This window comes from Carcharodon carcharias, chromosome 7, assembly GCF_017639515.1.
Source record: "Carcharodon carcharias isolate sCarCar2 chromosome 7, sCarCar2.pri, whole genome shotgun sequence".
NCBI lineage: Eukaryota > Metazoa > Chordata > Chondrichthyes > Lamniformes > Lamnidae > Carcharodon > Carcharodon carcharias.
Genome location: NC_054473.1, coordinates 170,915,849 through 170,930,241, shown reverse-complemented (window position 1 = coordinate 170,930,241; position 14,393 = coordinate 170,915,849). Strand labels below are relative to the sequence as shown.

The 14,393-nt window shown below is 43.0% G+C and overlaps 1 protein-coding gene across 3 annotated transcripts in view; it reads right to left on the bottom strand.

The window, feature by feature from the left end:
• Positions 1-13,280: 13,280 nt before the first annotated feature.
• Positions 13,281-14,393, bottom strand: part of LOC121279790 (putative phosphoenolpyruvate synthase) — a 181,143-nt gene continuing 180,030 nt past the window's right edge. For all 3 annotated transcript variants that reach the window (XR_005943497.1, XM_041191144.1, XM_041191145.1), the window contains one exon: positions 13,281-13,998. The gene's annotated coding sequence lies outside the window, so the exon portion shown is untranslated. The remainder of the gene's footprint in view (positions 13,999-14,393) is intronic.

Genomic DNA, 14,393 nt, shown 5'->3' with positions numbered 1-14,393 from the left:
AATAAATTTCATTAAAATTTTATTCAACTTTTTAAATCCCTACATGAAACCTCATCCCACCTGTGGATGAGGTTTCATGTTTTCTCTTTTTGCCACCGGGGTTTCTGGCCTGCCCGCTGACCTTAAGGTTGGACGGGCAGGGCCTTTAATTGTATCATTGATGCTGTTAATGGCCTCAATTGGCCATTGACAGGTCGGCGGGCCTGCAGCTGATTTTGCTGCATCCCCGTCTTCCTGAAAATTTAAAAGGGATGCGGTGACGTCTGGGGTTCTGCCCCATGTCATCCTGCGTCATTTTACACGTCAGCGATGGCAAAATTCAGCCCAATGTGTTTTATGGAGACATTTCTGCTGGTTGGAGAGGGTACGACTTGAGGCCGAGTCTAAAACTTACAACCAGACCTCGTGGGAGTGAAATTAGGAAAAATAAATTTAGTAAAAGGTTGGATTTCCCTTCCACAAATGGCAGTTGATGCTAGATTGTTAATATTAAAACTGAGAATGATAGATTTTTGTTAGCCAAAGATAGATATGGGGCAATTGCGGGTATGTGGGGTTTGATTGGAGACCACGCTTGATTTCATTGAATGGAGAAACAGGCTCGAGGGACTAAGTGGCTCGCTCCTGTTCTTACGTTTCTGTGTTCCTAAGTTCTTTTTATGTACATGTCATGTTTTGAGCGTTAAGCATATTAATGGCTGCTATCTTTGGAACTGCACCCTTCAGTTAGGGTGCTTCCTTCTATGGCCATTGTCTACTAAAGCACCAATTTAGAATTATATAGAATTGTATAGTTGAGCTCCTGAATTTAGTTTCTGTGAAGCAAGTCAGTAAATTTCTTCTCTAACCGAATGAAACGTTGATCATTACAACAATGTGTTTACAGATGCAGGGGCATAATGCAACAAGCAAACGTTTTTCTTGCTCTAGAAACATCTCTGGCTGCTGATGTAAGTTTGTTACAAATGGTTGTACTCGTTACACACTAACTTATTGTTAAACTGTCCTGGCGTTGAGGTCTCTTGCAAACTCTACAAGAGACCATTGATAATCTTCAGGAGATAATTGATATATGGTTTTGTGAACATAGTTATGGGTAGTAAAAGAACAGTTCACAACTCAGTTGGAGCAGTGCAAAACCTGCGGATCCAGCATTTAAATGAATAATCTTATGTGACGGTATCTTATTAACATTTGCAACACTCTATTTTTTCAACAGAAGATCATGGTGGTGGTGTTGTCCAACCTGCCCTGCTTGCAAGTTCACCAATTCCAGTATAAAATGCTTCTCTATGTGTGACCCAAATTCATTTTTGCCTTTCCAGATAACTTTTAAGGCTGAATATTTCCAAAACCTTCAGTAAAATGACAGGGCAGGACCTCTGTCTATCCATTTGATCTTAGCTACAGCACCAAGTGTGACATCAAGGTGCCCTAGCAAAATTGAAGGTCATGGGAATCAGGGGGAAAGCTCTCTGCTGACTGGAGTTATACCGAGCACAAAGGAAGATGGCTGTTGTTGTTGGAAGCCAATCAGCTTAGCCCAAGGACATCGCTTGCAATTGTTTCTCAGTTCCTCAGGGTAGTGCTTTAAGTTCATCTTCAGCTGCTTCATCAATTATCTTCCCTTGATCATAAGGTTACAGCTAGAATATTTGCTGATGATGGCAGTGTTCAGCACCATTCACAACTCCTCAGATACTGAAAAGTTCATGCCCGCCTGCAGCAAGACCTGGTCAACATTCAGACTTGAGTTGATAAGTGGCAAGTAACATTCACACTACAAGAGTAACAGGCAATAATCATTTCCAACTAGAGAGAAGCTAATCATCTCGCCTTGACATCTGGTGCATAACTATGGCCAAATCCCCTACCCTCAATGTTCTGGTGGTTACCAGTGACCAGAAACTTAACTGGGCCAGCTATGTAAATACTGTGGCTATAAGAACCGATCAGAGGCTGGGAATCCTGTGGCGGCATCTCCTGACCCACCAAACCTGTCTGCCGCCTACAAGGCTCAAACTTGGAATATAATCTTAAACTCTCCACTTGACTGGATGAATGGTGCTCCAAAAAACCACAAGCAGTTCAATGTGATCCAGGACAAAGCAAACCTCGTTGATCAACACCCATCCACCACCTCAAACATTCATTCCCACCACTACCAGTGCACAGTAGCAGCAGTGAGTACCCTCTAAAAAAATACACTGTTGCAACTTGCGAAGCCTCCTATGATGGCATCTTCCAAATGTCTGACCTCTATCACCTAGAATGACAAGGACAGGAGATACATGGGAACACCACCACCTGCAAGATCCCCTCCAAGTCACACACCATCCTGACTTGGAAATATATCACTGTTCCTTCACTGTTGCTTGGTCAAAATCCTGAAACTCCCTTACTAACTGGGTGGGTGTACCTACACCAGATGAACTGCAAGAAAGCAGCTCACCACTACCTTCTCAAGGGCAATTAGGGATGGGCAATAAATGTTAGCCTTATCAATGGTGCACCCATCCCATGAACAATAAAAAAAGAGTAAATGGTTCTTTATTATGTTTACAATCATTTACAATCTGGTTACTTACAGGTGATGGACTCAACACTGATTTAAAAAGCTTATTGTTTGTGATAAACCCATTTTCAGTTGTATTAATAAAACTACACTGTGTTAACATTCTTAAATATATTAAGGAATATTTTAATGCAATTCTTGTTGTAGGTTACATTCGGAAATGCTGTCTGATTGTGCTGGTTCATGAAGGATTTTACGTTCTGCGAAATGCGAATGAATCAAACAAAAAAAAAACGAGTGCAATATTGGTCTGAATTTTACCCTTGGCGGGCGGGCATGTGCAATCGGTGGGCCCAGGAGCAGCCGGGAAATAGACCATCAACCACGATCAGCCCCTGGCCATGATTGCACGCTGGCTGGCCAATTGACGGCCAGTCAGTGTGAAACGCGCGCTGGAAAGCTCAGCGCTGCCGGGATGGGGGCGGGGAAGAGGGTGGGCGATGACATCACTGTGGGCGCGGGTGAGCGCTGTGAGAGAGCTCCCTGAAGGCAGACAGCTACCTCAGGGAGCCACAGACCTGCAAATAATCAAATAAAAGGTGTAAAAGCTGTAAAAAAAAAATGTCCATGGATCACAATCAAGCACCTGAAAGTACCCCTCCTAAAAATGCTGTCCACTGATATCTATTTCTATTTTATTTCATAACGGAGATTCCATCCCGCCCTTGGATGAGGTTTGATGAAAAATGTAAAGGCCACCTGGCCGATTCAACCGTCCGCCAAACGTTAAGGTTGGATGGGCCACGGAAAATCGGAGACAGTTGAGCTGTTAGTGGGATGATTGCCCATTTTGTTGTCAGTGGGCACACTTCCAACTTCTGCACTTGCCTGCCGAGCAAAATATCGCCAGAGTGCATGACGACGTCGGGATGCTTGCCCACCGTCACCTCGTGCGATTTTACACCCGATCGGGTCGTGCATGCACAATTGAGTGCAATTTGAGCCCAAATTGCCAATTATGTCCAAAGTGGAAACCCTTGGTCATTTAAATCTGTAGTATGTTGATATTTTAGTCATTTTTCTCAATGGAGAAGCCTGCACGTAAGAAGCTATAGGCGGAGGGACGGCGAGCATCAGACTGCTCAGGAAGTGGCAGGAGGAAGCTCAGGAGAAAGAGATGGAGTGCGAACAGAATGTGTTTGTTGCCTAATAACTGCAAAGACCCCCTACTATTGCTCAGTCACATTTTCTGTTTCACGTGTCAGAGTTCACCACCCTAAAATGAATGCTCTTTGCTTCCCTCACCAATGTTGAACCCTTGCAAAAAAAGAAGTGTCTGACCATCAGACTGGCACCTCCAGACAGACCCTCCGTCCACCTGATTCACCTGTTCTGTCATCGCGCCTGATGTACTTAAGCACCAGCTCAGATATACCCACTCAGGATGGGAGCACAAATGAAACAGAAAGAACAAAACAGAGCCATTCACTGAGCTGGGAGGGAATGAGGATGAAGCAGCCATTTCTCTCTAAGGATGCTAAGGACCAGATCTCAGGGAGGCAATTTTTAAAATAATCTATCATTTAGGAGTATCAATGTCTTGTCCAGGCAGTGGAGTCTCTTCTCATATGCAGAAATGTTGGTTGGGTCCACAAACAACATTTACGTTACAATGCAAGAGACATAATAGCATTAGCGTCACCCTGCACTGTAACAGATCATGATATCAACATAGAGGTTTTAGGAGCAGCTATTAATTCTGGAGGGGCTGTAGTGACTAATTTCATAGATAGCCTGAGGGACACCCTAGCCCAGGGCTTTCGGGAATTAATTGAAAATATGCAGCCTGTATTTACACAGACCAATAGCCCAGCTGAGGCCAAGCTCAGTAGCAGTGAGCTGCAAGAAGTAATTATCAAGCATCCATGCTCATTTGGGGAGATGTACAGGTTTCCACTATGCTTTGAGTGCTAAAGTGCCTCCTGCTTTCAGTCCTGAATGGCCTCGCTCTAGTTTTAAGCATGTGCACCCTTGATCTAAATTCCCAACCAGAGAAAATAATCTCTCCATATATACTCTATCAAATCCCTTTATCATTATAAACATATCAATTAAAATATGCCTCAAGTTTATAAAGTCATGGGAATATAAGCAAAATTTATGCAACTTAACCTCACATTTAACCATTTTAAGCCCTGCTGAAACTACGCCAGTGCCTATATATGACCAAAACTGAACAAGGCATTCTAGATAGGTCTGACCAAGGCCGTATTCAACTAAAGTTCAACTTCCATCCCTTTATATTCCAGCCTTCTCTAGGTAAAGGTCAAACTTTCATTAGCTTTTTTGATTAAATATTCTAGTGCAGTCATTTTTTGCGATTTGTGTTCATTGGAATGCCCAAATGCCTTCCACCATTTCTAGTGTTTCACTATTAAGAAAATACTCCAATTTGCCTTACTTAGATGCAAATTGGATGACATCACACTTCCCCTGCCGCATAATCATGTTGGGTACATTTTTATTTAACACAATCTGCTGTGCAGTCCATTATCATCAAACTAACCATCTATCCTAACTTCCGCCAACGCATGTAATTAGTAATACCACTAACTTATCACTGATCTTGAGTCATAGAACATAATCACAGTTGACATGTCATACCCAGAATAAATAAAGCATAAATCATATAATTGCTAGTGTGCTATGCAAATACTGTAACTTTATTGGAATGATGAAGTTAATAGAACAATAATCTGTTAGCTATATATGGACTCAAAAACAATGGCATGACTATTGTGTGATTTTTAAGAGTAAAACTTTACATTAACCATAGACTACTAACATTTTGCATCTTTAAAGCCTAAATGAACAACTCAAGGTGTAATTTTTACAATAAATGAGATGACAAAACAGTTCCTCAACTGAACATTTTATTAATATACCTTAGCCTCGCTTTCAATTTGTAGATTGCAATTTTGTAGCCTGCATTGCTCTTTTGGAAACTACACAACACCCCAAGTTCTCCTCCATCCACTTGACTGGATCGGCCTTTCCTTGATCACCATTACTGCATCAAAATCCTGGGCCTTATCACCTCCTCCACCCCACTAGCACTGTGGGTGTACCTACCCCAAATGGGCAGCAGCAGTTCAAGAAGGCAACTTACCATTATCTGCTCAAGGATAATTATGGATGAGCAATAAATATTGGCTTTGTCATTGACACTCACATCCCAAGAATGAAAACAAAATCGGTCATGGTCATTTAGATGAATAGAGATACACAGAAATTACAGCACATGGCCAAGCTGTTATTATCACACTTAATCAACCTGTTCCCATATCCCTTAAACCCCTTTTCCTTCCTTTTCCCATCCAATATTGAATATTGTTGGAGTTTCAGCCTCAACCAGTAATGCTGGCAGTGAATTATATAGGCTCCCTGCTCTGTGTAAAGAAGCTTCTTCTGCAAGCAAAGTTACAGAAAGTCAACAATTTCCACTAAGTTTTATTATCTTCCTCTGTGGCAATACGCTAAACAAAAATTTTGCAAATCTGCAACCTGATCCAACTCCCAACAGCATCACTTCTGACCTGACCCACATTCTAATAATAACGTCCATAACCATTTGATTAAGCTTATAGCAAATGGTTGCCACTGTTAATAGGAGAGATTTGGTGTACATAAACCTTACAGTACATATATTGTTGATGAAATGAAAAAAGAACTTGTTTCAACTAAATAAAGCTGACACTTGTATGCCATTTTGTGTCAAGCCTACCCTATTAAGAATGTTGTTGTATTTGTCAGCTGTAGGGCTGATATTTGCAGTCAGTTGTTAAGCAAGAATTGAGTGCAATTATTTCTTCTGCTCTTGTGTTTTCCGATCTTCTTGTCCTCTCCTGAAGAAAGATAACAAAGTACTCCCTCAAAGGTGCATAGCATATTGGCACACTGAGGGGCTCGACAGGGTAGATGTGAGAGTATATTTCCTCTTGTGGGAGAATCTAGAACTAGGGGTCACTGTTTAAAAATAAGAGGTCACCCATTTAAGACAAAGTTGAAGATGTTCTTCTCTCAGAGGGTAGTGAGTCTTTGGAACTCCGTTCCTCAAAATGCAGTGGAAGTAGAGCCCTTGAATAGTTTTAAGGCAGAGGTAGATAGATTCTTGATAAACAAGGGAGTGAAAGGTTATTGCCAGTAGGTGGAAGTATACAATCAGATCAACCATAATCTGGTTGAATGGCAGAGCAGGCTCAAGGGGCTGAGTGGTCTACTCCTGCTTCTAATTCATATGTTTGTATTTTCCATTAGAGTGACAAATTGTAGCCCTTAAGCAGTCTTGCAAGATCATCTTTCTCCAACTTAACCACCATGACAATTGATTTAAAAAGACAATAAATTTCTGATCAACTAGTCACTAGTGTCACAGCGAAATAAAATAATGCTGGAAATGCTGGGCAGTTCAGGCAGCGTGTGTAGAGAAAGAAACAGCGTTAATGTTTCGTCAGAGCTGGAGAAAGTTAGAAACGTAGCAGGTTTTAAGCAATTGAAAGGCAGGGACAGGGAAGAAGGGGTGAAAGTGCAAAAGGAGAGGCCTGTGATAGGGTGTAAAGCAATAGAGATTAAATCACAAAAGGGATGATGTTGCAAAGCAAAAAAGATACGCAAGTGGGACAATTAAAGAAACAAAGATAGGCCAGAGGAAAGTGTAAATGGAAAAATCTGAATCACCATCAACAAGTGCCATTCAGAAAAATATGGGCTCTGAGGCTATGATCTGACACAGCTGAACTCAGCGTAGAGTCCAAAGGCTGTAAAGTGTCTCATCAAAAAATATGGTTTCGTTCCTTGATCTTATGTTTACTTCATTGGAATTGTACAGGGGCTGAGGGCAGAAAGCTTAAAAGGGGAATGGGGTGGAAAATCAAAATGTCAGGTATCCAGAAACTTGGGATCACACTTGCAGAATGAAGGGAGCATGTTCCACACACAAGTTACTCAATCTGCATTTGATCTTCCCAACGTATAGCAGGCCACATCGTGAGCAGTGAATATAGTATATTAAATTGAAAGAAGTACATGTAAATTGTTGGTTCATCTGGAAGGAATATTTGAGCTCTTAGTCGATGAGAAGGATGAAGATAAAAGGGTAGGTTTTGCATCCCCTGTTCTAGCATAGGAAAGTGCCGTGGCAAGGTACGGGGGCATTGAAGTTAATTGAGGAGTAGATTCGGGTGTCAGTCCCTTCATAATGCTGAAAGGGAAGGAGAGGGGCTGATGCTTTTGGTTGGGACATCATGCTGGAGGTGGCAGGAATGTGAGAGGACAATCTATTCATTTTGGAGGCTGGTGTATGGAAGGTGAGGACAAGGGGAACTCTATTGTTCTGGGAGGGAGGGGAGGGGAGGGGTGAGAGCAGAAGTGTGAGAGTTCAAAAGGACACAGTCGAGGACACCATCAACCATGATGGGCTTGAACAAAAAGGAAAAACAGGTTGGGAACACTGGTATGGACAGATATGGTGGAGATGGAGGGAATGGGAGAATGAAAGTTCTTACAGAATGCAGGTTGTGAAGAAGTGTAGTTGAGGGAACAGTGGGGGGCATTGGGCTTATAGAGAATATTGATTGAAAGCCTACCCCCAGAAATGGAGATGGAGAAATCAAGGAATGGAAAGGAAGAGTTGGAGATGAACCATCAGAAGGTGAAGGGAGGATGGGAATTGGGAGCAAAGTTGATGAGATTTTCCGGTTCAGGGAAAGAACTGCAAATGGCACCAATACAGTCATCAGTGTACAAGAATACGCAAGGGGGCCTAAACAGGACTGGGAAGGATACCCTCCACTTAACCCACAAAAGGGCAAGCAAATTGGGGTCCATCCAAGTTCCTGTAACAAAATCTGTTATTTGCACGAAGTGAATTGAATTAAAACTGTTTAACGTTACTAATAGTACAGCTGAGGAGGATAGTGGTGAACGGGAACTGGTTCGGCTTCCGTTCAAGGAAGAACTGGAGACCCCTACAGCCAACCAGGGAGAGGATAGGGGTGTAGAGGGATTGGACAGCCTTGGTGGAAAAGTAGTTAGGGCCAGGAAACTGGAAATTGTTAAAATGACGGAACATGTTGGAAGAGTAGTGGATATAAGTGAGAAGAGACTTGATAAGGGGAGAATGAGTAGAGGCAAGATAGGAAGAGATCAGTCTATAGGTTAACTGGGGTGGTCTGGATCTTGAAAAGGAGGTACAAGTGGGCTGTGTGAGATTGGGAGAACAATTAATTTTGTTATGATCTTGCTAGAGACCAGTAACTTAGAAAAAGAATTTTGAATTCCCAGGTGTGCAACAAGATTTTACATTTAAACAAAAACATTTCCTGCATTACACACAAGAAGAATAGCCATTATTAACTGAACACTATAGACATTTAAAATCAGAATTCCAAGCAGAACTTTTCTGTTCCACTTTTAATTTCAACCAAGAATCCTCTTTTCAAGAGTGGGCATTCAATTCTCCTGGGACCAAACCAAGGTGTGTCACAGCTGCCAGAGATTCAATCCAATTCGCCTTAGTTTCCCGGTTGGGCACTTACACTTCTGGGACTCTTTCTCCCTGCGAGGATTCCACAGACATTCACTCGGCTGATCTGACCACTTCTAATTCCTCATGAATTTGGACTTTTCATTCCAAGCATGGGCTTCACTTACAATTCTTGCAAAGTAATTCCAAATCAGGAATACCCCTAGTTCTTGATGGTCTCTCTGGTCCTAATCCTGGCTTTGGACAGATAAAGAATGCTTCTCACAGACTGTTCTCATGCCTTACAAACTGAGAAAATAGCATAAATATAGCAAAAGAAAAGAACCTTCCTAACCCCATAGCACATCTCCATGACAACGTGACACGCAAGGCCTGTTCCCAGATAGAACTGTAAACCAATTACCTTTAACTTTAAACTGTCCTTTGACCTGAAAAGTATAGATTTTTTAAATCCTTCCCTTGCTTACAAGTTGCTTTCAGACCATCTTTGATCTGGGAAAACTACGTAAATAGTACACTGTAACCTCAAAGCCTTTTCTGAGATTTCCCGAGATAAATCATCTCTGCAGGTGGTATCCAAAGAGGTGCCATTCTAATCCTTGAAGTGAATACCTCTGGCACCATCCCAGGAACACAGTAGCACTTCCCCTTTGATCTGCAATTACCTCAGGCCTGTTTCATAAGCTCCCCAGGCCAAGTGTTCCCTCATCTATCCTATATTGAAAAGTTACAATTCCCAAACTAAAAATAATCCCATAATATATGCAGTTTAACAGCTTGAAGGCCTTGCATGGAAGATCTCCAGAGGAGATGAAGTTAGTGGCATCTTGGAAGCTATGACTTGATGTCCATTGGTGACAGCATAGCCCAAAGGAAGGTAGGAGGCGCCAAAGACTTGGCACTAAGCCACTGATAGGTAGAGGGTGTACTACCAAACAATAGCTGCAAAACCCCATCAGCAGGTTTGATGACAATGTTAGAGTTACACCCAAGAAACATAATGCTGAAAGTTCAGAGGAAAATAGTTTAAAGTGAGTGAAGTGAGCAGAGAAATTGAGATGGCCAGTGCCACATAAATATAACTATAAAGTATGGCTATAAATTGAGCGAAGGGAATGTGCAATGAGACCTGGGTGTCCTCGTACACCAGTCACTGAAGGTAAGCATGCAGGTGCAGCAGGCGGTAAGGAAGGCAAATGGTATGTTGGCCTTCATAGCCAGAGGATTCAAGTACAGGAGCAGGGATGTCTTGCTGCAATTAAACAGGGTCTTGGTGAGACCACACCTGGAGTATTGTGTGGAGTTTTGGTCTCCGTATCTGAGGAAGGATGTTCTTGCTATAGAGGGAGTTTACCAGACTGATTCCTGGGATGGCAGGACTGACATATGAGGAGAGATTGAGTCAGTTAGGATTATATTCGCTGGAGTTCAGAAGAATGAGGGGGGATCTCATAGAAACCTATAAAATTCTAACAGGACTAGGTAGGGTAGATGCAGGAAGGACGTTCCCGATGGTGGGGGAGTCCAGAGCCGGGGTCACAGTCTGAGGATACAGGGTAGACCACTTAGCACTGAGATGAGCAGAAATTTCTTCACCCAGAGAATGGTGAGCCTGTGGAATTCATTACCACAGAAAGTAGTTGAGGCCGAAACATTGTATGTTTTCAAGAAGGTGTTAGATATAGCTCTTTGGGTGAAAGGGATCAAAGGCTATGGGGAGAAAGCGGGAGCAGGCTATTGAGTTGGATGATCAGCCATTATCATGGTCAATGGCTCGAAGGGCCGAATGGCCTACTCCTGCTCCTATTTTCTATGTTTTTATGTTATGTAGTTCTCAATAAAAAGGTCTAGAGAGGGTAAGAAGCCAGAAGGTGGGATGCAGATAGAATGAGAATTCTGAAGATGGGAGAAAGGCTTTGCCGTGTGACCAGGAGGTCCTGACCAAAGTAGGCATGGATGTAAAGGCGACAGGAGAAGAGCTCAGTGTCACATTGGAAACTGAAGTTAATTGAGGTGGGAGTTTAAGGGGATGAAGCTGAGGTTTTTACTGAGGACAGCTTGTTAGGGGAAGAGGGAAAGGTCAGAGATGTAGTGAAAACAGGGCATACAGTGAGATTGGAAGAAGAGGTGGGGACTCAAAATTGACCATCTGTCCTGACTTTCGCAGGATCATTTCGACAATTCGCTCATTGTCACGCGTTCCTTATTGGTTCTTCCCAGGTCAAGTTATTTGCACCACCACACTCCAGCTGTTGACCACAAAGTGTTGTTGGATTGGACCCACTGTTCAAACATGTGCAGCCGCCATCTTTATAGGGGGCAACAAGCAGCAAGAAGCATGTGTGGCTACCCTGGGCCAGGAAGCTGGATCAGAGGGGTTTCACCGAGACTTCTGTCACTGGGTAGTGTGTAGAGCTTGACTGAAATCAACATAAGATTATGACGTAATAACAGTTTTACAAACTACTTTAGATCACCGATTTTCACATTATTATAGTTGGCTATGAACTTTACCAGCAAAGGCCCCTGCTCTCATAGTCACCAACACCCACCCTGGTCAAAATGTCCCTATTTCATAGAGTAAGTCACCCAGAGTGGAGGTCAGTGGAATGTGAAGTGGCAGAGGGATCCAAATGGGCATTGGCATTCAGGAGTTGTTGAAGCTTGCGATCCTTCAGAACTGAAAGGAAGATTAAACCATCATGTAAGATAAAGAGAAATGGAGCTGTGAGATAGAATGATAGGGTGAGTCGCAGCTGCTGGACAGGTTGGAAGCATACATGTAGTAGCACATGACATTGATTGCAGGATGAGGCAGGAGTGGTGGTTCAAGGAATATCTTGGAGATATCCGTGATTGTGGATGGACTTTAAGGGGGTAACAGTCCCTTATGTACTCTCACTTAGGTTCCAAGCTGTACTCTGGACGAAACAGGAATGAGTGACAATGCCAAGTAATGCATTAAATTTATTGAATATCACTGATTATAATAATAGTGATATAACAATTATAATTGATAACATAAAAAGAAGCAAAACTTTATTAAAAGGGGAAAGAAATTTATATATTAAAAGAAAGGAAGAAAGACAACTTTACTTATATATTATAATCCAGATAATACAATATTACCCAAATTGGTCTGTTCATGATAGCTCCCCCAAATGGTAAAATTCCCCTTGGTTCATACATCACCAAGTCACTGAATAACCTTACACGGCATGTCACTCCATTCCCAGCCCTTCCTCCTGTAGTCCAGAGTGGTTGACTATTCCACTCCGGCTGCAGCAGTGAATGATGGAAGCAGTGTCCCTAAGCCAAATTTCTGACTCCATTCCAGCCTTTTGAGGCTTTCTCAAAATAAGAGTCTGGTAAACATGAGTCCTTATCAAATTCTTCTCCCACGCGCACTGGAAGACTTTGCAGACGTTGCAATATTCAAGCTGTTTATGCATCTTTTGATTGTGTCCCCCATCTGCCATCAATCAGGTTGCAGGTCCATCATTCAAACTCCATGGGTAGGGTCTTTTGTTTAGTGAACGAGGGGCAGGGCCTGCTCTCGCCGACACAAAATGATGCGGGATGAGGTCGGGCAGAACTCCTGATGTCACCCCGCATCATTTGAATTTTCAGTTCAGCGGGGACGCCGCCGAATCAGCTGTGCGCTCACCGACCTGTCAACAGCCAATTGACACCATTGACAGGCATTAACCTCATTAATGGACCTACCCGTCCAACCTTAAGGCTGACGGGCAGGCTGGGAGCCCTGGCGGGCTTCAGAAAAAGCATGAAACCTCATCCACAGGCGGGATGAATTTTCATGAGGGTTTTAAAAAATTTAATAAATGTTTGATTTAAAGTGATAGACATGTCCCAACTCACCTGACAGTGTCACATGACGGGACACGTCAGGGAAATTTTGTTTTTGTTCCTTTACCACTTTTAAATTTGGAGCTGATCTCCCTGAGGCAGCACTTAACCTCTCGGCTGAAGGAATCCCGCACCCCCGCCCCTGCCCCCCCCGCCCCGCACCGCACCCACACCCACACCCACACAGGGAGCGCATAGTGTTCCTGGTGGACGTCACGCTGGGCAGGCCTTAATTGGCCCACCCACTTAAAATGGTGGCGTGCCCCCGATTGGGGGCGCCGATTGGAGGCGTGACTGTTCCCGCCCGCTCCTGCATTCCACTGCCCCCCCCCCCACCCCCCCCCCCACCCGAAGGGGGGAAAATTCTTCCCCATCTCCTGATTCCACACCATAGTTCACCACGTCATGTGTAAGGTTATTCATTTTCCTGGCTTATAGTTCAAGGGTCATTGAATGCAGTAAGAAATAGCACTTCTGATAAACAAAAAATAACTTTTTTATAGTAATCTAGCTTGAAAAGGGAATACAAAGATGTAGAATAAATACTAGCTTGAATGGATATTATGGAAAAACAAGGTCTGGAGAAAACAGTCTGCAGTTAATAATATCACTACTGATTGCTATTGATTAACTAATCAAAGCACAATCACACCTAGGTTTAAATCAATGACTACAAAGTAAGATTCAATAAAGGTTCACTTAAAAAAAAAATCAAAAGCCATTCGGCCCTTCAAGCCACTGACCATGATAATAGCTGATCATCCAGCTCATTATTCTGCTCCTGCTTTCTCTCCATATCCTTTGCTTCAAAAATCAAAAGAGAAGTGCAAAAATACAAAATTGCAAAAATGAGTCGCTGCAGGCTTCAGGCTTACAGGATTCGTGCTTGCACACAAACAGGGGAAAGACCTCATCCCGAGTGAAACACAGCCAGAGTGAGTGTGGGTATTGGCAATTTGGTGCATAGTGGTAATTTGGTGCAGAGTGGAAGAGGTGCTCTTTGCATTTTTTCTTTGCTTTCCAACTTCTTAAATCTTCATAGAGTGGTTTTGCCTTGCTGCAGCAGTAGAGGCTATAAGGGAAAGGAAAGACAGGTAAGTAGTGGGTAAGGTCGGGTAAGTATTTACTACTTTTATCACTTATAGTTTGAGGTCTTTTTGTGGTTTTTGTTTGTATAATCTGTAGTAATGGGGATCAGGAAAGAAGGGCCCTAGAGTAATTGATTTAAAAGGTTTAATTTAAAGGGATAAGTCATGGCAGGAGAGCTCAAAGCCGTGGTGTGCTCCTCGTGCTCCATGTGGGAAGCCGGGAATATTTCCAGTGCCTGGGACCAGCATGTCCAGCTGCAGCTCCTGGAAGCTTGGGTTTCAGAGCTGGAATGGCAGCTGGGGACACTGTGGAGCATCCGTGAGTCTGAGAACATCGTGGATAGCACGTTTAGAGAGGTGGTCACACCGCAGCTGAAGG